Source organism: Carcharodon carcharias, chromosome 22 (assembly GCF_017639515.1).
Source record: "Carcharodon carcharias isolate sCarCar2 chromosome 22, sCarCar2.pri, whole genome shotgun sequence".
NCBI classification, from domain to species: Eukaryota; Metazoa; Chordata; class Chondrichthyes; order Lamniformes; family Lamnidae; genus Carcharodon; species Carcharodon carcharias.
In genome coordinates this window covers 35718282-35743743 of record NC_054488.1, presented here as the reverse complement: position 1 = coordinate 35743743, position 25462 = coordinate 35718282, and the positions used below count along the sequence as shown (strand labels likewise).

Genomic DNA, 25462 nt, shown 5'->3' with positions numbered 1-25462 from the left:
TTTTCATTTAACAGCTATTTCTGGCATTGTACTGTTTTCTCTCTCTCCAATGGTTTCCACAACAGTCTGTATTTCCTTCTTTAAGCTTTTAATCTCAGGCAATATAGCACAGGAAAGATTCAGCCAAACAACTGTTAGGGGAAAGTGAGAATAACATACTGCTACAGAATATTGGAACACAATGCACTTCATCTAGATAATGAAAGGACGTTGGTTCAATTTTTCCTCTCACCCAATTTAGTGAGTTTCTAAAAGACATCAGTGAACAAAGATGCCCTTGTCTGTGAGACAAAGGGGATGGAGAGCATATGTGAGATGGCAAGGTCAAGGAATTGGTTGTAAATATGGGTAAACATGTTTATATAGAGTAAGAAGTTGAATGAGGGCAGTGAACTCAAGAGTAGAGAGGTCAAGGTGAGCTGAGATGGAGATTGAAAATGTAGAGGATAAGAAATTTCTCTTGCAGAGGCTGAGAAACCTGGCATGAGGATTCAGCAGGCAGTAAAAGTGAGGAGGGAGGTTTGGAACAAGGTGAAGTGCTCAAAAGGAGAAGGTGACAGATGAGGAGGACTGACCAAGGTGAGATTTGATAGTAAAGGCAATACTGTCAGCATGGCAATTGAGCAGGAAGGCGTTAGCAAGAAAGAAAGTATCAACACTCATGAGTCATTACCATATTCTCCATGTGAATATCAGAGAAAGCAACTTTTAAGTATGTATCAAGAAGAAATTTAGTGTGAAATGCTCAGAAAATGGGTTTTGGGGAAGGATCTGGAAGCAGAAAGCATGACTGAAAAAATGCAGCTGTGCTTGGAGTCACAACAAAGCAATTGCCATTTCAATAACAGATCTCTGTGCTGAAAACATGAGGAAGAGGAAACCCTAACGTTGCCTTATTCTTCAAATTATCCCCATTATTTTTATGTGAATGCTTTGTAATATCACATTACATCAATGTTAGAAAAATTGATGTAATGTCTCTCTCCAGATGCACTTCTGTCTCTATTGCCTCATTTTAATGAAACCAACACAATATTGGGGCCTCTAATGCACATTGACTAACCTAATAATGCTTGTTGACATATGGTTTTAAACTGATGCCTACCAGCTTCTGTAAAGAAAATTGCAGACAGAAGCGTTAAATCAATCCGACACTTAATTCTGCAATCAAAATAACAAACAAGTCAATATGGGTCAGCAGTGGTGCCACTCCTTTGTTCAAATTGTTTATTACTGTTTTATTTATGTGAATACTGGAGCAAGTGGTTTGCAGGCCTCTTTATTGGGCTATTATATCCCTTTTAAGAAACCAATTGCTTTATCTTTCCTTTAATTTTAAGCCCCAACACTACAAGATTCCACCTGCAGCAAAACATTGCTTAATGGGACTGCAAGTCAGAGAATGAAGCACAGAAGTCAGCCCATCTGATTCGCAATGCTCTGATTTTCCTGCTGTTGGTTTTAGTGGCTGGAGAATTGGACACATCATCATATTTTCCTGATCTCTAATCCCACTGAGTGGTATTCCAAATCAGGAATGGAGTATCACACCATCTAGGCTTAAGCCTCTCCAACTTTAGTAAATAATTCTATTGTTTATTCAGAAATATTCATCATGGGTTTAGAGTTGATTTCAGTGATATGACCCAGCACCTGGCAACTTAATATTTTAATGCTTAAACTAACAATGATGCATTTTAAAACTTTATATAAATTCTTATCACTTTGCTGCATCAAGACCAGGACCTTTCAGCTGAAATTTCAAGACCAAACATCTTGCTTTGACATCCAACTACTGTACAGGACCTTACTGTACATTAACTATGACAATAATATTTTGCCTACCTTGGGTTGTCCTTGTTTTCTGCAGCAATCTCTGCAGTTTGTGCAATTGTAAAGAAGGTCGGTGGAATTAAAAAACCAATTGTGCTGGGAACTGGTTTAAAAGCACGCAAGGTGTATTTAATGTGTGTGTTGTATAAAATCAAAAAATAGCACTGGAAGTGTTAATTGGGCTGAGACAGTGTTTGAAATTCTTATAATTAGCCAGCTGTGTGATCAGCGACAGAGGAGACTTCCACAAAGAGCGCCTGAACAGTCTGTTAAGTTTAAATAATAGGCCATCCACAGGAGAGTATGTTCACTCAACGCAGGTAATAAATTACAGAATCATAATAGCCTCATGAAAATGTACCTAGATAGCATTAAAACATAGCGAGCACAATAAGAATACCAAATGTTGGGTTCTCATCTTTGCAAGAGGGGGACCTTAGAAATAACACTAGAGATCTGAAGTTAGTGATGCCTCATAAAATAACATACACTGTTCGATTTGCTTCCAGCATTTCATAGGAATTAGAAATCCAATTAATTCTCCTACTGATGTTCAAATTATGCAAATTGTTTTGCATTGTACAACATTTTCTAAACACATTGTACATCAGAATGGTTAATTCTCAAAGTAAACCAGTAAACAAAAGAAAAATTCTTAAGCTGTTAAAATGATTTTAAAAAGTGCTACATAAAATATATCAAAAATTGTTTACATCTCTTTATAGTTTTGAAATTACTACAGTAAGAAGTATTCTAGTCACACCAGGAGCTGTTGTCTTGTACCTCTCATGATAAGTCGGAAGATTTGTATTTTGAGCTACCAAATTGTGTGAGGCCACTCACAGATGGGTCAAAATTTTACAGAAATCAGAATAAACTTCCAAGTAAAAAGAAATTGGTACAGTAGCTAACTGATCCAATCAATCTCAATTGGTTGGGGTCTGATCAGAAAACAATACTGTAGCATTTGGACCAATGATGTGGTGACTTGTGTCATTTTCATTCACAACCCATCAAAGAAATGACTCTCCCCATATCGAAATCTCATACTGAGCCTTATAATCCAAGAGTAGTCCATCTAATGTGACATCAAAACCAAATCCTGAACCTAAAATAACTGAAACGCTTTTCTGCTTTATTAATTTGCAAATAACTGGTCTTCCCACCCTACCTCACACCAATTTAAATCATTTCCCATTGCTGCTTTCCAGTCCCTTTACCAATTACATCTGCATTATGTGCACACAAAATGCCAGAAATATATTTATGCATGGATTATTGTTTTTCATTGGTGCCACATATTTCCCCTTAGGAAACAGATTAGATTACAAATTGAAGGCCCATGGCTGCTCATTGCTTTCCATAACTGAGTGAGTTTCTCATCTTTCTCATGCTGAACCAAGGTACGAAACCCTGAGAAGGGGAAATACGAATAAGGAGAACCTGACTCATGCTGGATGAGAGAATCAGAATTCCTAGGAGAAAAGCTAACAATGTAACAGCCCAGGGTAATTTTAGACCACAGTTTCTAAAAAATTCAAACATATCACAATATCAGTTCTGTTGCTTTGCAAACTAAATTTTATAATTGAAATTAAGTCTGACTCATAAAGTATCTTACACTGCCAAAAGGCAGTTATGAGGCAATATGCTTAGGCTCTTATACAATGTCTGTAGCTGGCTGTAATATTTGAATTTTGCTAGTATTTTTTGCGGGAGCTAGTGTACAAAATTCGATATTTAATTTCCTCTACGATTGTATCATTTGCACAAAATATGGTCCAAACAACCCGGGACGCTATTACATATTTCACATTAATATTAAAAAGTCCAGTTGTATATTAAAATGAGCAACAGTAGTTACTAATATAATGACAATAATTGTTGCTTATTATTTCAATCTGCTTCATCTTTTGCTATTAAAAACCGATCTGTAGCTGGGCATCTTGCTCACAGAAATCATTACATTATAAAATACAAGGGACAATTCCACATCTTGCTTTCCCAGCGGATGCTGTACTCACCCACCTAGCATTCACTTACTCACCCACTCACTCATTCATTCACTAACCTAAGGTCACTCATTAAAAGACTTCAACCTTTAAAAACTTATCTGAAAACGGCAGCTTGTGTTGTATAAAGGGGGCGTGTCCTCTCCTTCTCTGGACTCTAGTACACTCGCTGGACTTACCCTGAAAATGCTGCATTGCCTATTTCTTCTTCAGCCAGGGTCAAAAGGTCCCGGAGGAAATGGGAGTATTGATGGGTCAGTAAAAACTTTGCAGGCAACGGCAATGGGCACAGTATTGCCGCTGACCAGAAGATCTAGGCCAATGTTTCAGGTAAAACCTTTCATTAGAACTCATGGGGGGGGTTATGCTTGAAAAAATAACTGAATTTCTTTCCCCTCAGATGCTGCCTGATATGATCATAGCATTTCATATTATGCATAATTCACTAATTCACCAACATGCAAAATGGGAAAAGGTATGAAACGCATAGACTTGTGAATCCTATTGATCTTAACTCAGCTGGTTTTGCCAAAACTCCAGTTTGCTAGTTTAGTATACAAGATATGAAATGCAGAAGAATCCATTTGCAAAACTGCAACCAACTCTGTCTGTAATCTTTCTGAATTTATAGGGAAACTTGTAACCTGATCTCAAAATGGCTTCCTCACCCTCTTTCCCATGGCATTGGGAAACACATTAGCATTGTATCCAAGTATAAGTGTTAATTGATTATCTTTTATCCCAACTATCTTTCATCTTAGAAGTAAAGGGATAGGTTCCAGCACAACTGTTTACAACTTGATATCGATACCACCTTTCTGGGACTTGGGGGTTTACCCATTGTAGGTTTAGGAGCAGCTGTCCTTGTCCCCATGTGTAAATAGCTTGCACCTCCCTCTCAATAAAACTATCTGAGTCTTCTTCTGATCGATAACAATTAAACCACCCAGGCTTACTGTTAAGAAGGCTCTAGCACATGTAACATGACCCCTTTCATTTACTCTAAAGTCAATTATACAGTCCCAAACTATAGCACTCTTATAAACCAAAAGATGCAGTCCTAAAATAAATAATCTTACAAATCCTAGAATTGTAACAGTTGCATCCCCTCTAAGTGAAATATATCCTTCTGTAGATATGGAGACCAAAACTGAATTGTGCACTCAGATGTGATCTCACTAAAGTGTGATATAATTGCAGCAACACTTCCTTACTCTAGTACTCCAACCTCCTTTCAATAAAGGCTAACTTATCATTTGCCTTTCTAATTGCTTACTGTACCTGCACATTAAATGTATTCTTAGCTTCCCGCTGCTTATCCAGCCAGGAATGTCCTATTTGTTACAGCATTGACTTAGAGGGATTTTTAGAGATAGAATTCTGATCATCGGTGTCAGACCCATTAGCGGCCCAGACTATATGATCAAGCAACAGTACCCTGCAGTGCTACCTGGTTCGGGCAGACTTTGTTCTGACTTATCAACTTGAAACCACCTTGAGCCTTGAGTCAACGTGCTTCCTTTTCCAATAGAAAGGATATTTCCAGCCCTTGGAAAAATTGTAGAAATGTTTGAAGAAAGAACTGATTTGTAGAACAAAAAGATCTGGTTAATCCAAAAGCAGCAGAAAGATTGAAATTTTAAGGGAACAAACTGCCAATAATATTCGGAAAAAAATTACAATTGAGAATGTGGGCAGTTTTACATCCTTGGAAAGTAAGTTACGATGGAATGGAGATATACCTTGAGTTATATCACTTTCTGTTCACAGCTAGGTGGAAAAGACTTCCAGGCCTGCTGCTGAGTAGCTGGGACCAATGATACCCCAACATAATGGGAATTAGGTGTTTATCATTAAGTAATTCATTTACCTGCAATGGTTATTATTTACAGTACTTAAGGAAACAACATCAAAGTTTGTTTAAGCAGCTTAGCTACTTTGACCTTTTTTTTAAAAATGCATGAATGCACTATATAAAACAAAAAATTAAGCAACTAATTGTTCAACTCCTTTTTGTTGAAGTTGTCCAAAGGATCATGAAACATGACTTCTGCACTTAAATTTTGAAAACTCTGAAATTATATAAATTGCATAGATTCAGTTGTTAACTGAAGGGTCATCATGAGTTATATTTTTGCAACAATAAAACAGATAATTCTCTTCCTCTTGTTGGCACAACATAAATATATATAACTCCTTCATTGTTACTGAAAAATAAATTCAATGTCTTATGAGAGAAAGTGTTTCATATTTCTTCTATCATGATTTCCCTGGTTACATACGATTTGATTAAATTCTTACAGTTTTCATGTTAAGACCCATGCTCTGGATTTTGCGAGGTGCAATAAAAGTGGTGAAAAATAATAGCTGGGTTAAAATAATGGAAACTAAACAAGTAAGGAAGTTCATTTGAAAATTAATTAGTTCTCCATTTGCTGATGTCATACCTAGCACAAAGGAGGATGGCTATATTTATAGAAGGCAACTTATCTCAGTCTCAGGACATCACTCCAGGAGATCCTCAGGTGAATGTCCTAGGCCCGATCATCTTTAGCTGCTTCATCAATGACTTTCTGTCCATTGTAAGGTCACAAATGGGCATGTTGCAGGTGATTGTACTGTGTTCAGTTCCATTTGCAGCTCCTCATATACTGATGCAGTTCTTGCCCGCATGCAGCAAGACCTGGCTAACATTCAGACTAGCGCTAAGTGGAAAATAACACATTCACACCTCATAAGTGTCAGATAATGACTGTCTCCAACAAGACAGACCTTAGCCACCTCCCCTATACATTCAACAATATTACCATTGCTGGTTACAGGCTGGGTGTTCATGGTAAGTAACTTACCTCTTGACTCCCCAGAGCCTACTCCCACTTTTCTTGGAGAGTGCAGCTCCAAAAATACGCTCAAGAAGTTACACACCCTGCATTGAAAACATATCACTGTTTCTTCATTTCTGGATCAAAATCCTGGAATTCCATCCCTAAGAACACTGTGGGTGAAGTTACACCACGTTAACTGCAGCGTTAAGAAGGCAGTCTGTCACCATCTTCTCTAGGTGGCAATTTTTAGGGATGGACAATAAATGCTAGCTTTACCAACAATGTCCAAGTCCCAAGAAAAAAATAAAAATAAATTCAAATTTGGCTTGTGTTTCTTCAGAACAGACATAATATTAATAGAGCACTCCAATAATATTATAAGAATAAGTTTATCTCCATGGGCAGAATTTTAGTCCCGATTGGCCATAAAATAGTGCGCAATGACATCGGGCGAGCGTCCCTGTGTCATCGCGCACTCGCGTGTTCTTTCACTCGGAGGACACATGCGGGTGCCAGAGCCGCACCCACCATGAATTGACAGGCCACTTAAGGCCATTAACAATCCAAATTGATGGCGATTTTTCATTGCCTGTGCTATTTCGCGCTCATCGCATGGGCAAAACGGGCAGGCAGCTTGCCGACATTTTCAATAACCTCATCCAAAGGCAGGATAAAAAGGGTCACCAGCATTGCCAGTATGAATAGTGAGGAGTTTTGGAGATAGTTTGCTGCTGGTGACTTAATGGTGCTTGTCAGCTTCATCTCTGTTCAGGGCTTCATTCTTAGCACTTCCAGGCTTCATTTCAGGACTGTGTGGAACCTTCCAGTTATCAAACAGGCTTCCATTATCCTGCTAATGGGGATTGTGGTCTCTGCTGGTGACAATCCTCTGAGGAGGAAGAGAGGGGCTGAAGAGAAAAGAAGCCAGGTGTCTCAATGCAGCTTCCAGGGGAGGAACCTGTGGGAGGAGAGGTGCAGGCATAAGAGGCGTAGGGCCAGGAGGAAGTCCAAGGCAGAAAGGACCGGAGAAGGCACCACTATCCTGCTGCCAGGTTTACAGGTGGGGATGCAGCTACCTCCATATGTCTGATGTGCATGCTGAAGGAGGCTCCGCTTGTCAAGGGAAACAGTGACATCCATTTGTCAAATGATTGGGCCTGAGATCAGCTCCAACTGTGTGAGTGGACACCCCATGCCAAAGGCTCTGAGGGTGACAGCGGCCCTCAACTTCTACGCCTCCGGCTCTTTCCAGGGGTCAGTGGAGATCGGTGTGGAGTCTCCCACTCAGCTGTCCACTGGTGGGTCAAGCTGGTGACAGAAGCTCTATTCAGATGGGTACTGACCTTTATTCTTTACCGTACGGACAAGGCCAGGCAGGCTGAGTGAGCCAGAAGCTTTGCAGCGATTGCTGGGTTCCCCTGCACCCAGGTGCTAGCGACAGCACACATGTTGCCATCAAGGCAACAGTGGGTCAATCAGGTGCCTTCATCAATAGGAAGGGATTCCACTCCATGAATGTGTGTGTGTGACCACAGGGTGCAGATTCTACGAGTCTGTGCAAGGTACCCTGGCAATTCCCAAGACATGTACATCCTTAGACACTAGCAGGTGCCAAGGTTCTTCGGTACTCCAGCCCAACTGGATGGATGGTTGCTGGGTGACAAGGACTATCTGTTGAAGAGGTGGCTCATGACACCTCTCTGCCATCCAAGAACAGGGGCAGAGAAGCGTTACAATATGAGTCATGCCTCCAGGTGGCCAATGGTAGAGAGGACCATAGGTCCTCTCAAGATGTGTTTCCAATGCCTGAGCTGTTCAGGGGATGCACTACAATACCACCCAGAGCAGGTGTCACTGACAGTGCTCTCCACAATCTGGCACTGGCAAAGGGGGTCCCACTAGAGGAAGAGGGTTTTGACACAGCTGCAAAGGCCACAGATGGTGAGTCCAGTAGTGAGTCAGAAGAGCAGCACAGTGAGGAGAATGCTGAGGGCATGGAGGCAGACCTCGGTAATCTTCAGGGAGGCAGGGACACCAGGGATGCCTTGATCCAATGCTCTTTTAGCTAGGCTACCAAAGATCAGCTTTAAACACATGTCAGGGCTGCTGCCTCCATCCCAGGTGTCTGAAAGACTGAAAGGAACCTTTCATTTCAACACAAAGAACACTCAGGACCTGTGCAATAAAGTTCAGAGCCATTAACGTCCAGCATTATATACTGGTATACCCTGAACCAATAAAATAAAAAGGCAAAGCATACTCAGGGCATGACGACAAAAACAAAATTTCTCTCATTTTGACAATTCCAAACTATTTACATAAACTTCTCTGGTCTTCATTCCCAGACCAGTATAGATAAAGCAAACATAAATTAACATAAAAATCGCTCGTGGCCTGTCCTTCTTGTTCTCATGGTGTATTTAACTTATGCTTGTGAGTACTACATTCTAGCACCAACAACCCCCCCCCCACCACCCAAACCTTCACTGGCATCGGCAATGGAGACAGCCTCCTGACTCTGCTGTTTTGTTGGCTTTGATGACCTTGGTGGTTGTCCTCTGGCCAGTGGAGTCTATGCTGGCCCTGCCTGGGAGGGAGGGGCATCATGAAGCTATTACTGCATATAATATTTTGGAAAATATTTTTCTTTTAAAATAGAGGTTTGGTCTGCGGATATGTCTTAATTGGATTAAAGACAGCTAGTTTGGGCGCTTTGATATCTACTAATTTGAGATGTGAACAGAGAGATAGAGTTTATTTGCATTTTTTGAACAGAGCATTCAAGAAGTGGGGTGAAAACTGACACCTTTCTAACAGCTACCAAGCAATATGTTTATATTACCAGAAAAATTGGTACAATGAAAGGGGTTTCATCGTTAAAAGATGAAGTTCAAAGAGCTTGCTGATAAAATGAGACTTAACATTCAATGGTAGGTATAACATCAGTAGTTTTGAGGTGTGCAAGCAAAGGCAATGTAAGATCAAAAGACATCTGCAAGCCTCCAATTGGCTACATCCAGGACCTTTCTGCCATAGCGCAGCGAGGGGCTGGGAATTGTATCGACCCCTCGGGCTGTATGACTCACAATGAATGTATATAGTGAATATTAAATGTATCATAATTGTATTGAAGCACCTCAGAGTACAACATGATGAATGTCGATAACTCCAATATCATTGTACTGTCTAACTGTCAGAAATTACCATATTGAAATGTCTGTAATATTCATGGATTGTATTGAAGCACCTCGTGATCCATGTGTAAAAATTGAATATGATTGTACTTTTTGTGATGGCCATTTAGAAATGTTTTGTAATGCTATTTTAGATATTTTATGAATAAAGTACATTTTTCCAAAAAAAAAAACTGGCTCCACAGTGGAAAGAACCTCATTTTGAATTCGTAAGATGAAAATGCTTTGCCTGGTGTTTTGGTTAAGTTTATGGGTTGTTGTTGCCTTAATAGAGATTAGTTTGGGGAATTTGTTAAAAGTTATGACAGTAGTAATTTGCAGCCACATGACATATATTTTAACCAGTGTAAATTTATAAAATATTTCATTTAGTTTAATGTAAAACCTCAAACTACTGGTCTGATTCCTGAGTTTAGAGTCGCATCTCAAACATAACACTTAAAATTATTGATTAAGACAGTTGTTTAAAGTTTTGCTCTGGGATTTTTAAAAATAACTCCGCTTTACCAACTGCTTTGGTCATAACAGGGGCCAGTTCCAAGGCTGGCATCTCCCCAATTGCCATAGCCTCATCAGATGCCATGGTCACTGGCAGAGGGGCGGAGAAGCTGCTGCCATCAGCCATAGCACCCTGGGAGGAGCCTGCAGAGACAACAGGCAACTCATGCACCAATGCAAGGTCACTCTGGACCTCCATGCATGCCACTGATGGACAGGCACCTAGCTGGGATACTGGGTGCCTCATCCATCTCCCACACTGGCACTGACCACCTGAGCTCAGTGCCTGTGTGAGGGTTTGCAGGTCTGAGTGCAACCCCAGGAACATCTCATTCTGTTCCTGGAGCTGTCTCTCCATGAAAGTCGTCACTCTCGAGAGTGCACTCGGCCATGAGGGTCAACGCAGTACTGCTGCTCCGCACTGACTCTTCCATAACAGAAATCATGACACACATACCCTCATGGATCTCCGCCAGATCCTCCCACACATTTTGCTGGACATCCAGCATCTGCCACCTGATGGACAACTCCAGAATCTCATCATCAGCCTTCGACTGAGCATCATCCTGGTCTCCAGCAGTCTTCCGACTGCCGGAGCCCTGGGGACTCTCTGCCTCTGCCTGCACCTCAAGCGAGTGCAAATTGCCCTCACCAATGTGCAGCGATACATTAGCCACCAAACTGATGCCCACCGAGGTGCTGGTGTCTGCACTGGTGCCAGCTTCAGAGTGAAGCAGGTGCCACAGAAGCTCGGTGGTCCTCCGGTGTCAGGGTTAACCCTTCAGGGTCCGCAGAGCAAACGCCTGTTGGTGAACCTAAAAGGCTGAACAAAGACATGTCATTAGTTAAAGTCATCACACTGTCTCTGCACATACCAGGCACCTTGGTGAGGAAATGGGGATCTGCATCACAGTGCCATCGTCTTTCAATGATCAATGGGGATCCAGGTTCGAGGCTCACATCAATGAAGACACTACACTAAGAATTGTTGCATAATCTGAAACTCTCACCTTTGTGCACTGCACTCTTACCTTCATCTGGCACCCCTGCCTCCCCACGCCCGGTTGTACAGGGTGCATGCCAGCTCTCGAGCTCCAGAGCATCTGGCTCGAACCTGCTGAGCAGCATGAGGTTGGGCTACCCTCTGCCGGTATGTGCCCTCTTTGCCTGGTTATGGATTGTCTTCTCCTCAAAGAACTGAGGCACATTGATTAGTCCACTCTCTACCTGTAACGCCTGCAGCCTGGCCAACCCCAGCTGAGGAACAACTTCAGGGCACACCTGAGTCATGGCCCTTGAGCTGCAAGACACTCAGTCCAAGCAACCAGGGCTCACCCCCTTGGTCAGCTCTGACGTCATTGACATTTGGCATTCTGACTCTAGAACCTCTGAGGTCCACAGGGGGAGGGCCACACCTTAACACTTCTGCATACTGACCCATCCCAACAGTACTCACCCTTCCTGAGCTCAGGTCATTGAAGCACTTCCGGCACTGCACTATGTGCGCCACACCACATCATGGCTGCTTACCATTGTTGCCACCTTCGCCCATCTCAGGGGGCAAGATTGTCCCGCCTGGAAGCCACCTCCTCCAGGAGGACAGCGAGGCACTTGGCAGAAAAGCAAGGGGCTGAATGCCCACCCGACTTGCCCTCCCGCCTGCCGTGTCCGGCAGTACTAGACTTCATAATTTCAGTTTGTGAACGCAGAGGAGATGTCCTTCCGTGGCAACCTTCCCAGGGCTGCCTGGGAAGCTTTTAAACCGGCCTCCAGGCCACCATTGGACCCGGCGGCCGACAGGCCACTACCCCGGCTCAGCCCTTCCCGCCCAGTGCGGAGCTGCCTTTCACGCTGGGCAGGCCTTGATTGGCCTGTCACCGTGAAATCGCAGTCAGGAGCCGATTGCGGGCGGCGACCGTTTCCCATACACCCCCTGGTCCACCCATTGCATTTGCCCAACGACCTCAAAGTCCTGCCCCATGTGATCATTTACAAAGAGGTAATAAACTTGTCAACAGGCATTTGGGCCTGATTTTTCAGGTTGGCTGGTGGGAGCGATCAGCAGGCCTAGGATTGACTGGGGAATGGACCGCTGACCATAATCGGCCCCCGGCTGCGATTTCACACTGGCTGGCCAATTAACAGCCAGCCAGCATGAAACGTGTGTTGAGAAGCTGAGCGCTGCCGGGTGGGGGTGGGAAGAGGGCATCAACACGGGTGCGGGCCAGCGCTGAGAGAACGCTCCCTGATACCAGGGAGCTGCCTCAGGGAGCTGAAGACCTGAAAAAATTAAAAAATAAAGGTTCTAGAAGCTGAAAGAAAGTGTCCGTGCATCAAAAATAAATCACCTGAAAATTTAGCTATTGAAAATGCTGTCCACAGAAATTTATTTATATTTTATTTCATCACGGAAACCTCATCCTGCCCGTGGATGAGATTTCATGAAAAATGTAAAGGCCGCCTGGCCACTTCGCCCGTCTGCCAGCTGTAAGGTTGGGCGGACCATGAAAGATCAGAGACAATTGCTCCGTTAATGGGCTTAATTGTCCCCTTAATTGTCGAAGCGCGCGCTTCTGACTTTTGTGTGCGCCCATCGAACGAAATATCACGCAAGCGTGGGGTGATGTCGGGACGCTCGTCCGATGCCATCTTGCCTGATTTCACGCTGAATTGGGTCGGGCACCTGCCGAGCTAAAAATTCTGCCCTTGGAGTAATATCTGCACTTCTGACCTTGTAATGGACAGAAAGTCACTGATGAATCAGATAAAGATGGTTGTGTCCTGGACACTAACCTGAGGAATCCCTGCAGCAGCGTCCTGGGACAGAAGTGATTGACCTTCACTAAATGCAACCAGCTTCCTTCGTGCATAAAGTGAAGCACACTGCATCATCAGCCACTTCCAGCACAGCCCATGCAGTACTCCATGTTGGAAAGGGTGTTGTGCAGGTGTTCCCTGCTTGTGAAAGAAGCCTCTGAGCTTGTGCTGTCACGACATCATTCAGCTCTACCAGCTAATTTAACACTATTTGCGAATTTGGAACATGCAGGTTTATTCAATGTATTCATTTGCCACTCACTAAAGGACATGTGTTCAGCTGCAAAAGGAGTCTGGCACGAGCATTATTTAAATGGTCAGGATCTCAACTTACAGTTAAAGTAATTTTGAATAACATCTGCTATTGCAAGGTTTCTAGGAAGTAACCTGGACTATTTTTGGCGGTGTTGCAGTGACTGCAACAATCTCTGGATTTGGCAGAGAGTGTTGCTGCTTTTTTCACAGGGAGGACAGAGGATTTAATGACCTGTCCAGACAAAGATTGCAATGTATGGGGACTGCAGGTGCAGCACCTCTGGGTCTGCAGGCCAACAGGGATATGGAGCTGCTGAGGTGAGCTCTGTGCCATGCCCTCTGCTAGCTTGGAACTGGATTCTTCCATGCTCCTTAACAGTGACGGGAAGCTGATTGACAGGCCAATCAATTGTATTCATCCCCACCAAGATCCTCATCAGAATCCCCATTAAAAGAACTCCACTGCTACCTCACCCTTCTGTGAGCTGGTACATGAATTATCCTTTACCCGTGGGCTGGCTCCAGTCCACTCATTGCCCAGTGATTCACTTTATGCTGATTCCGCCCCTTTGCTAGCCTCTAAGGTATGTGCAGTACCAGGATCTGAGCTGGTGGCTGTGAGTAGCAGGTCAAGTGGCTGTGCTGTTCCTCTGTCTTCTCCTGATGGGAAAGGTTGATGTGAGGGACAGGGGAGTGGGCAGGAAAGCAAGAGATCCATCGTCATACCATTTACAGCTTGCTCCTCATGCCAGATATCAGGATGACAGTGCACTGGAAGTTGAGAAAAATCGTAAAGCAGGAACATACATCATCTTCAATGTTCTCAGCAATGCTGGATGCCATGACCCCAGTTTTGGAGAACTGTCTCCTTCATGGGGCTCAGAGCTGCAGGCACTGTTCTGGTTCTGCTCTGCGCTCTGCTATTGTATACCACTTCATCCTACAAGAAGGAGAGTAGAAAGTCAGTAATGGTGTTGTGCTGTGTTTGAGTGCTGTACCTACCACAGCTGAACAACTAGAGGTATGCGGAAGCAGCGAGAGCTGGGCTTAAGGCTAGCATTACTGGAATGAGATGGAGTACCTGGGTGTTCGATTTAAGTCCTGTGTGCCAGGAACTGCTGATGGGGATATGGTGCATTGAGTAGCATGAGAGGTTGTTGGATAGGAGATGTCATGTGAAGATGCGTTCACTGATCTTGACCACAGACATAAAATCATTAGATTTCTTGTGTCCTTGTTTTCAGGTCCTTAAGGGCAGGCTCAAAATTGGTCTCGCTTCCCATCTGCTCCCAATCCCTTCAGAGCCACTTGGTTCTTTACAGAAACTTGGCATCTCCCCTATCAACTTCCATGCCCAAAGGCTCCAATGCCATATCTGTGAAACTGGAAGCTCTCTCTATCCTGGTGTTCCATTTTCCTTCTTCAGAATTGCATCAGTCGAATTTACTGGCAAACACCTGTGATTCAGTGCAACTTCCTTCAAAAAGGGACTGACTGCCTTTAAGAGCCGTAGGTTCTCTGCACTATGTGCTCTCTGCACACGTTGCTTGGTCCACTACTGAGTACTAGGGCCTGGTGCAAACCAGTGATACAATCAGGTAAATGAGAAGGCAGCACCAAATTTGCATGCTGCTTATCTCCACAGTAATGCTGGTGGGTCTATCCCAAAAAAAACGGTAGACCAGTTTCTAGCCCATAATTTCAGGATATGTGATCAGTTATGAATGTGTCTGAATTAATAATATCACATTATATTTTTCTCTGCCAAATCTATAGCTAACATTAAAATGATTCCAACATTAACTTACGTAAAAAACATGAGTTTCTTTAAAGCAAAATGTGAGGCTTACGATTAATTTATAACTTATCTGTAAAGTTGTGCTTTATCCATTTTGCTAATGCAGCTATTTAACCTAGCAGTATATTTTTTGAAAAAATAAAACAAATGGCTTGGTTCCTGCCAATGGATAAAATATTTTTGACATAAATGGTATTTTTTCAGGAAATCATATTTCTTTAAAAGTTCAGGTGTTAGTGAGACTTATAATGAACTGTTTTTAAACATAGACATGGGATGGTATTGTCCCAGATTTGCACAAAGTGCAGTAGCAGGCGGGATAAAGGATGTTAAATCCACTGACCGCAATGGCGGGTTTGTGCACCGATCGTCCCATTCCCAGCACGCCCTGTCTCATTAATAATACATTCACAGGAAACATGCTGGATCGCTGGCCACATCTTAACCTCAGCACTCCCTCGCTCCGGGTGCCACATTTAAAGTGCACCAGAACACATGCCTACTTCATGTCTTCAGATTAGGACTGCTCCAGGGGCCAGATGGCCAAAAGCAAAGAAGGTGGCAGTCCCCAAATTTAGTAACACTTCTCTGGGGCGCCCGCTGGATGCAGTGGAAGGCTGCCGCGATGTCCTCTACTCCCAATCTGGTTGAACGAGGTCCACCAGAGTCACCAAATCCGGCCTGGGAGGTGGTGGCAGCGGTGGTCAGTGCCAACGGAGCACAGAGGAGGTCAAGCCATCCTATGCAGGAAGAGGATGAATGTTCTCATCTGTTCTGCCTTGGTAAGGCAACCACCTCAACACTCTCAACTCGCACACCCAAAACCCAACACACATCTACAAGGATCTTAATCATCAAGGGACAACACCACTAACTCTCACACACCCCCTCTCATCTCCATCAGGCTCATTTCCTCATCCTGTCTATGGCTCCACTCATCACACAAACATTCCACGCAGTGCCATGCAGTGTCCTGCTCACATTTTCTCCATCTGTTTTCATGCAGGAGAAGCTGGCTCACAAGAGCAGGGAGAGGTCCCAGGCTGGGGTTGGAGTGGCCCACATTAGGCCCCTCACTCACTTTGAGGAGTGTGCCATCACGCTGATTGGTGAGGACATGGACCATGCCCGCGGTGACGATGAGGTCGGCTGTGAACACCCACTTGAGGATCCAGCACCACATCATCCACCCCTCAACACAAGTGCTCTCTCTCCTGCTTTTGACTCTGCTGCCATGTACTAATTATTTCTACTTTGGTTCACAGGGAGCTCTGCCAAGTGACCAGTGCCCTCAATCAGCCAGTCCCTCGGCTCCATCCATGCCCTTACCTCCAGGCAAGAGGACACCTCCTCCATTGAAGACCTCGAAATAAGCAGCCCGGAAGACACATCACAGCCCTTACTGTCACCCTCCACCAGCACAGGGAAACACACTTCAGTGGAACCAAGAACTAGAGCAGGCCTGAGTTCACAACCTGGTGGTCACCGCATGGACACAGCAGGAGGAGATAGGTTCAGCCGAGCTCCCTGGCACTCGGAAAGCTACTGGGGAAGAGGCATCTGTGAGGTCTGAATCAGGTGACGAGCCTCTAGATTTGGCCTGCCAACGTATCCTTGAGAGTAGCAGAAGATGGGGGAACATCACACAGAGTAGCATGCGAGTCAGAGGTGTCCGTCCGCCTGTTCTCTGATGAAATGGTGTTCACATGTGCATGTATGGAGGTCTCCATGGAGAATATGGCAGATGCCATGGAAATCCTGGTCCAGCAGAAAGCAGTGGTGTGCACAGACCTGCATTCCATTGCAATAACCATGGGTGAGTTCCTGCAGTGGCAACGCAAGGGGAAATGGGGCACCTTGACTTCCCCCTAGGTGCTCCTTCCCCTCATGGAGTCAGACCATGGCCCTCAGGCACCTGAAAGGAGGAGGAGCAGCAGCTGGATTTCCCTGGGGTCATCGACTCAGGGATCTCAAGAGGCTGTATTCACTCTTGGAGTTCCCTTTGTCTGTGACCCCCCTCAACCTCATCCTCTGTCACCGCCGAAGGAGCAGCTGGCCCACAGGAGGACAACCAAAACAAGCCGGGGGCCACAAGACCCTCAATTCTCCAGGGGACACATACTAAGTCATCAGAAGCAACCGGGCCAACCATTGTACAGGCAGTCTCCATCACTGCTGCGGATGTCAGGTTAGCATCTAGAAGTGGTAGGCCTAGAAAGGTTTAAAAATTCTGATCACAAGTGATTGCACAGATGAATATATTTTGTCACTTTTTAACCTGAAAATATATTCACTTTTACTGAATAATGCGCAATGTTGTCTTTCAGCTTCATTCACAGGCTTCACATGTGCTTCCACTGCATCCGCGCCCCCCCCCCACCCCCACCACTAACAGCTCAGCTGCACACAGCCTGACCACAAATGATTCTGGAGCGAGAAGTGTATGTGACAGGGCCTTTCGGAGCCTCATGCAAGAACACTCCCATGCACACAGAGTTTTCATCCACCACACTCATCTCACTGACCTGAGCGTATTCAATGCTGCCTGCTGGGGTCACCTTTCTGCTGACCCGCATCTCTGCCCACCCACTCATTGCACTCCCATGCACCTGTGCCCGTCCAACATGAGGCTCTGCTCAACTCCGACTTCGACAACGATAGTCGTCGTTAAGTTTCTCATCAGGTCCCCTGTCCTTTCCCCGCCCCCAGTCCTTTCCCCCATCACTACTGGCCCCTCTGGCATCACCTTCCACCTCTCCACTGTCACCTACCAACCCAAGCCCTTTTCTTTCCAGGGTGTCCAGGTGAACGTGCACATTCCCTACCTTGCTGAGAATCTCACCCCCAATCAAATTGACCTCATAATCTAGGTGTTTCCACCCCATGGGTCCATGTCTGAATCCGAGTTCCCCACCAACCATCCACGCTGTTCTTTCTACTGTGACCGATGCACTCTCACCCTCCCACCCTTCTGGCTCACTCTACCCACCGCCCCCATACTCACCATTCCCTCCTGCTTAACCCCAGGAGGCAGTTATTGGCTCCACAGACTCCTCCCTTACACTTTTACCTGGACATCCCCCCCTCTTACTCACTCCTCCACCCTTCCTCCCCCAAGACTCCTTCCCCATCCCACCAGCCCCACCCCCGACACCTTCTTCCCCCAGGATTCCTCCCCATTCCAAACTCCTTCCTCCCCCCCATATTCCTAACCCCCCCACCCCCTGCCCATAAATTCCTTTCTCCGTCCCGAACATCTTCCCGGCTTCAAACTCCTGCCCCTCTCTGAACTCCTCCCATTACACTTTTCTCCTGCCTTATACCTACCTCCCTACCTGTCACATTCTTCCTCATTACACCCTCCTCCCCCAAACTCCACCCCTGACATGTTTCTCGCCTCCTCTCAACCTCACACCGCCCCGCCCCCACCAACCCTCACCCACCCTGGTACACCTTCCTCTCCCAGTCACATGTGGACATTTCTCTCCCCCACCTCGTCGATCATCCATGGCAGCCCATGGCCAAGACTGTGATGTTCCAAAGCAGACTCCAGACATCAATGGATAACAGCTCAACCTTCTGTGAGTTTATCAGCAGCAGAGTCATGTCCATGAGAATCCACCCAATGTGCGATGCACGTGTTCCTCCAGGGTCCAGTAGCTGTAGGGCTCCAGCATCTTCTGCTCCTCGGATGTCCGCGATCTGAGCAAGGCCCTAACAGTAAGTCCTGACTTGTGCAGTCACACTTGTCCAGACGTGTTCTTGGCCAGCGTGTTTTCCAGCTGGCGTAACGGGAAATCTGGCATGGGGAGAAGATTCCGGTCTGGCCTTACTTTGCATACCACTCGTGGGATGCAAAGTGGATTTACGCTGGCCTCCAGTGGGATTGGCATTCCTCCATGGCGGACATTACCAGATGATCCCGCTGTACTGTCACGCCAGCGTGAAACCAATGTTTGGTCTTCTCACCATATTGATTCCACCCCCCCGCCCCACTCTCCCCCCCGCCCCACCCTCCACCATGACGCTCCTGCCAACAGGGCTGGAAAATTCCAGTCATAGTTTCAATGCAGTGTATCCCAGCTCTTCTGCTCAGAAACACTGACAATCGATGGTTGAAAGTTGATGAAAAGAGAATGTTAAATTAGATTCCTACAGCACAGGAGCAGGCTAATCAACCTACCAATCCTGTGCTGGCTGTCTGAAAAAGAGATATATATTTAGACCCATTCCCCTGTCCTTTCCCTATAACCCTATAAATTTTTATTTTTCAAATATTTATTCACTCTCCTTTTAAAATTCATGATGGATTCCAGCAGTATATCAAATTGGGCTTTCTGAATTCCGAAAAACTTCTTATGTAACAAAGCTCCTAACTTTTTCCCTCTTTTGAAGATAAACTTAAATTTATGCACAAGAGGCTAGAGTTGGAGGAACATAGGCTCGAATTTTACATCCCGCAGGCGGGCGAACCCCAGACCTGACAGGCGTGAAATAGCACGAGATGATGTTGGGCGAGCATCCCGCACTCACGCGATATTTTGCTTGGCAGGTGCACGTGGCGGTCGGAAGAGTGCCCGCCAACAATTAAGTCGGCAATTAAGCCCATTAGCAATGCAATAAACAGTGATGTTACTTGACCCGCGCACATTTACAGTTGGCATTCTCCCAGGCGGCATTCCCATTTTTGCTCAAACCTCGATCCAGGGCGGGACGAAATCTCAGTAGGGAAATAAATTAAAAAGAGCTTTCTGGGTACTGCTTATTTTATGTGGTATGCTTTCAAGTGCTTGATCATGCTGCAAGGACATATTTTGCAGCATTTTTGTTGTGCTCTTTAGTCTGTGGAGGTCTGCAGCTCCCTGGGGCTGTCTTCAGGGTGCTCTGTCAAAGAGCTCACCAGCACCCTAGGTTACATCAGCGCCCGCACTCTTCCAGCCCCCACCCCAGCAGCACGGAGCGTTTCAGCACACTTTTCACACTGGCTGGCCAATTAATGTGGTCGGGGGCTGATCGCGGCCAGTAAGCCATTTCCCATCCACTCCTGGGCCCACCGATCGTGCGTGCCCAACGACCAGAAAATTTAGGCCATAGTTTTTTTTATTCATTCATGGGATGTGGGCTTTGCTGGCTGGGCCAGCATTTATTGCCTATCCCTAATTGCCCTAGAGAAGGTGGTGAGCTGCCTCTTAACCACTGCAGTCCATGTGGTGTAGTTACACCCACAGTGCTGTTAGGAAGGAAGTTCCAGGATTTTGACCCAGTGACAGTGAAGGAACAGCGATATATTTCCAAGTCAGGATGGTGAGTGGCTTGGAGGGGAACTTCCAGGTGGTGGTTTTCCCATCTATCTGCTGTCCTTGTCCTTCTAGATGGTAGTGGTTGTGGGTTTGGAAGGTGCTGTCAAAGGAGCTTTGGTGAATTCCTGCAGTGCATCTTGTAGATGGCACACACTGCTGCTACTGAGCGTCGGTGGTGGAGGGAGTGAATGTATGTGGACATGGTGCCAATCAAGTGGGCTGCTTTGTCTTGGATGGTGTCAAGCTTCTTGGGTGTTGTGGAAGCTGCACTCATCCAGGCAACTGGGGAGTATTCCATCAGACTTGCGACTTGTAGATGTGGACAGGCTGTGGGGGGGTCAGGACGTGAGTTACTCGTCGCACGATTCCTAGCCTCTGAAGGAGTTTAGTGATAGGGAAGAGCTAAGCCATTAAAAGATTTGAACAAAAGGAGGAGAATTTTAAATGAAGGCCAGAATTTTCCTGCTCCCTCGCTAGTTGGCATCATTGCAGTAACGTTAGCTGTCCTGCTTGCGATGATGCCCACCAGCATCTGGGCCATAAAATCCAACCCAAAGGCTTTGGAGCACTAGGAACAAATACAGGTCAAACAACACGTGATGATTGCTAAATGGAATCTGGTGTGAATTAGGATACAAGTATCAGAGATTCAAATGAGCTCAAATTTATGCAGCATGGAAGATGAGATGCTGGCTAGGCTAGTGTTGGAATACTTAAGTCTGGAGGTAACAAAGGCATGGATGAAAGTTTCAACAGTTGAGGTAGGATATAGCCCAAATTATGGAGATGGAAGTAGGCTGTCTTGGAAATGGGAAGTTTGAGGGCTCGGAAGCTTAGTTTAAGATAAAAATAGTGTTGCAAATAGTCTGGTTCAGATTGCAATCAGGGAGGGGGTTGGAATTGATGGCTACGTTATGGGGTTTCTGACTGAAGCCAATAGCTTCACTCTTCCCAATGTTTAATTGTAATTAAGTTTGGCTCATTCCGAATTAGATGTTGGACAATTAGTCAAGTAGAACAGGGGAAGTGGAGAGATCGAGAAGGGTGTTGGTAAGGTAGAGCAAGGTGTTGTGAGTGTACATGTGGAACCTGAGGTTATGTCTTCAAATAATGTTACTGAAGGGCAGTGCAACGATGAGAAATAGAAGACGACAAAGGATAGATGCTTGGGAGACTTCAGAGGTCAAGAAGATAAGCCATTGCAAAAGAGTGAAACCAGACAAACAGTCCCACTCAGCTGGATAATGAGCAGAGGCATTCGGGGAGGATGTTAAAGTTAATCATGTCAAAGTCTGGGTGGCAGAGAGGGCTAGCGCATCACAGTCACAGTCACAGTGGATGTCACTGGGGCCTTTCAATGAAGTAGCAGGATGGAAAACTGATAGGAGAGATTCAAATATTTGAGTTTCAGGAAAGATGTGACATAAATCCTTGAATCCTTTCAAATCTGAGAGGAAAGGGCTGTGAGGCTTAAAGTCAACCCATTCTATTTTTTTTTAACCCACTTTCTTCTTAATGTCCGTTTAATTTTTATTAATGTTTCATAGTGCTTAATAAGATTGCTTTATACTCATATTTTATATTGTAAACAGCACTTGGCAGTCTTACACGCGGAGATGATCAAAGGGTGGTGAAACAGACTGAAGAAATGGGGGATAAAAACAGTTTACATAATTGCTCAATTGGACAAAGGTTTAAAATGTAATTTTTCGGTTTACGCTTAACAGTAAAAATACCTCACCTGCAAAAACTTTGGGCCGGATAAGATAAGAACTGAGACTGTTTATTCTCAAGAAAGTCCTGCAGATAAGGGAGTATAAGTGCTAAAGTTTTTGTTTTGGCTCAAAGTTAAACCTTTATGAACTTGAACAGGGATATGTGCTACCACTGGCTAACAGTGTGAGAGGGGGGGGGTGTAAGCATCTCCGTGAGAGATGTACTTTACAATATAAACATCAGAAGTCTGAGAATCTCAGCACAATGGTCAGGAAGTCGCAATCTGGTCAGCCATTAAAGACATGAAGAGGACTCTTTCAGCGGATTGACCACCCTGGGATGGGACTCTTGCACATGGAAGGCCAACTGCCATTTTGTGACTTTACTTATAGTAACTTGGGATATTCAATAAAGCAGTTTGATTAAGTCACATGATTGTTCTGCACCCTTGTGTACCCAGTAAGATTAGAGCCTAGACAGTCCTAGACATGTAATAGACGGGGCTTGACAGGACAGTCAGAGATGTAATTGGGTTCACAAGAACAGAGGAATCAAGGGTGAGCTTTTTGTGGAGGGTCGTGATAACAGCAGATTTGCAAGGGAGCAAGACTGTACCTGAGGAGGGAGAACTGTTAACAATGTCGGCTAGCATGAGGGTCAGTAAGGGAAATTGGGTGTTCAGCAATTTTGTGACAATAGGGCCAAGATCAAGGGATGTATTCTCATGAACAAGGTGAGCTCAAAGAGAACCTGAGAGGGGATTTTTTTTCGTTCCTGGGCTGTGGGTGTCACTAGCTAGGGCAGCATTTATTGCCCATTCCTAATTGCCCTTGTTCAGAGGGAATTTAAGAGTCAACTACATTGCTGTGAGTCTGGAGTCATATGTAGGCCAGGCCAGGTAAGGAAGGCAGATTTCGTTCCCTAAAGGACATTAGTGAACCAGATGCATTTTTACCACAATGGCAATGGTTTCATGGTCATCATCAAATTTTTAACTCCAGGTTGTTATTGAATTCAAATTCACCATCTGCCATCAGCATTCCCCTGGGTCTTTGAAATACCAGTCCAGTGACAATACCACTATTCCACTGCCTCCCCAAGCTAGGGAAGGCAGGAATCTTTGGGGAAGCTTGGCTTAGTGGGCAAGTGGAAGGGAGGGATGTGGTAGAGGTAGCTGAATGGATAGTCTCAACTTCATCCACAAAGAATTACATAGAATTTACAGTACAGAAACAGACCATTTGGCCTAACTGGTACTGGTACATATCGATACCAGTATTTATGCTCCACACGAACCTCCTCCCACCTCACTTTATCTAGCCCTATCACCCTACCCTTTAATTACTTTGTCGTTCATGTACTTATCTAGCTTGCCCTTAAATGCTGTTTGCCATCTTTATTATCTGTGATAACAAGTCCCACATTCTAACCACTATCTGGATAGTGTAGTTTCTCCTGAATTCCTTATTAGATTTATTAGTGACTATCTTATATTCATGGCCCCCAGGATTAGGTTTCCGGTTTGTTTGCATTGCCATTGTGATAATATAAAAATTACCTCAAAAGTACTTTTTGAAAATATTGTAAAAACATGAAACCTTTTGTACATTACTTTTAAAATGAATAATTCTGGTCCACATTCCATAAAATAGGCAGTTGTTTAGGGTTCCCACGATAAGATTTCATGCAGTAAAAATGGTGCAGTTAAGTGGCTAGACAGATTTATCAGCTTCATTAATAATACCTGCTGTCAGTTAGCTTCCTGGCTGATATCAGATAAATATATTTTGCCACAGAATATGTCAATAGCATGTTCTATTAAAAGAAAAAAATATTCATCCCCAACCACATACACCATTGGCAGCTTAGGTAAAGTTACTGCACTTAAATGAAGGCATTATCCAGTAATTTTAAACAGTCAAGTATAAATACACTCTTCATATATTTGCACGTCTGACTGTTGCTGGTGTTAAATGTACTTGCGTTGAAATTTTCAGACAATTACGCCAGCACATAAACTTGCTGTTTTACCATAGTAAGGTCCAGATTTTCTTTTCCAAGTAACAGTGAGGCTCAGGACACTTGCTGTTATTTATGTGCAAATGGTTCAGTAACTTCACATGAAAGGAAGATGCATGGTTAAGCTCAAATATGGAGATGTTGTTATCAATTTAGTGCCACTACACCATTAGTTTTGCGAAAATAGCATCTCATTGTCTGGCCCACCACTGAAATGCATTAAAAGGCATGAAATTGTTGTATTTGCATGGTAGGTACAAACTAAATTTGTTGCAGTACATCTTGTCCATTCCTGTCTAAGGCCGGAATTTTCCAGCTCCCCTGTGATGGGTTTCCCAATGGCAAGGCCGGCAAGCCATTGAAAACTCCGTTCACATTGGCGGGACTGGAAGATTCTGCTGATGTGAGGGGCTGGAAAATTCCAGCCTAAAGTATTTTACAATGTCACAAGTGTTCATTACTGTCCAACAACTTCTTTGATACTGAATATTAACTATTGCTAGTGTGGAGTCTCATTTATTTCGGTTTTAATTGTTGCTGGAGATTTTAAAATTGAAAAATGTTAAATAAAACATGCTTTTAGTTTTCTTTTCTGTCTCTTTTTCTTCTCTCTTTTAATCCAATATTGCTTTTCCTCTATTTATTTCTCTTTCTGTCCCTGATTTGTCAGGAAATTGAAGCTGGGTTCTGTTATAAGTGTGGAATTCCTGCTGCTAGGTTTTCCTCTCACTGTTTCACACAGAAGATATTGAGCACTCAGTGAATAAAGGCAAAAAACTGCTCCTTACAGCTTCCCTCTGTGGAATCTATTATACAAAATTCTGTTGATCAGAATGGCAGTAAGCTCCATGACTGAAGCGCATGATTGGCATGCACCAGTACAGCACTGCCACAAGTAAATTTTGCAGATGGCTTTTCTTCTCACAGTTCCAGTTTAATGCTTTCCTTTCCTGAAGGTGCAGCTCCACAGAACTAGCTGCTCTCGATTACATTCCTAAATGACCACTCCTAGACATACCAATTATCTCGCATTCAGTGGAAGGCTCACAATTTTTGGTCCCCTGGCAACTCGGAATCAGAATCTTCCACTCTTTCATGACATGGTCTAACTCTGCCAAGGTTTCCTGGTATGGTTTTATTTGCTCTCATTGGAAAGTGAAAATAAGGTGTATATTTTTAATAGAGCCCTTTGATT

The 25462-nt window shown here is 44.5% G+C and overlaps 1 protein-coding gene across 1 annotated transcript in view; it reads right to left on the bottom strand.

Annotated features, from left to right (window-relative positions):
• LOC121293660 (alpha-1,6-mannosylglycoprotein 6-beta-N-acetylglucosaminyltransferase B-like) overlaps positions 1-25462 on the bottom strand; it is a 1251241-nt gene that overhangs the window by 1066391 nt on the left and 159388 nt on the right. The gene's annotated exons all lie outside the window — the stretch shown is intronic.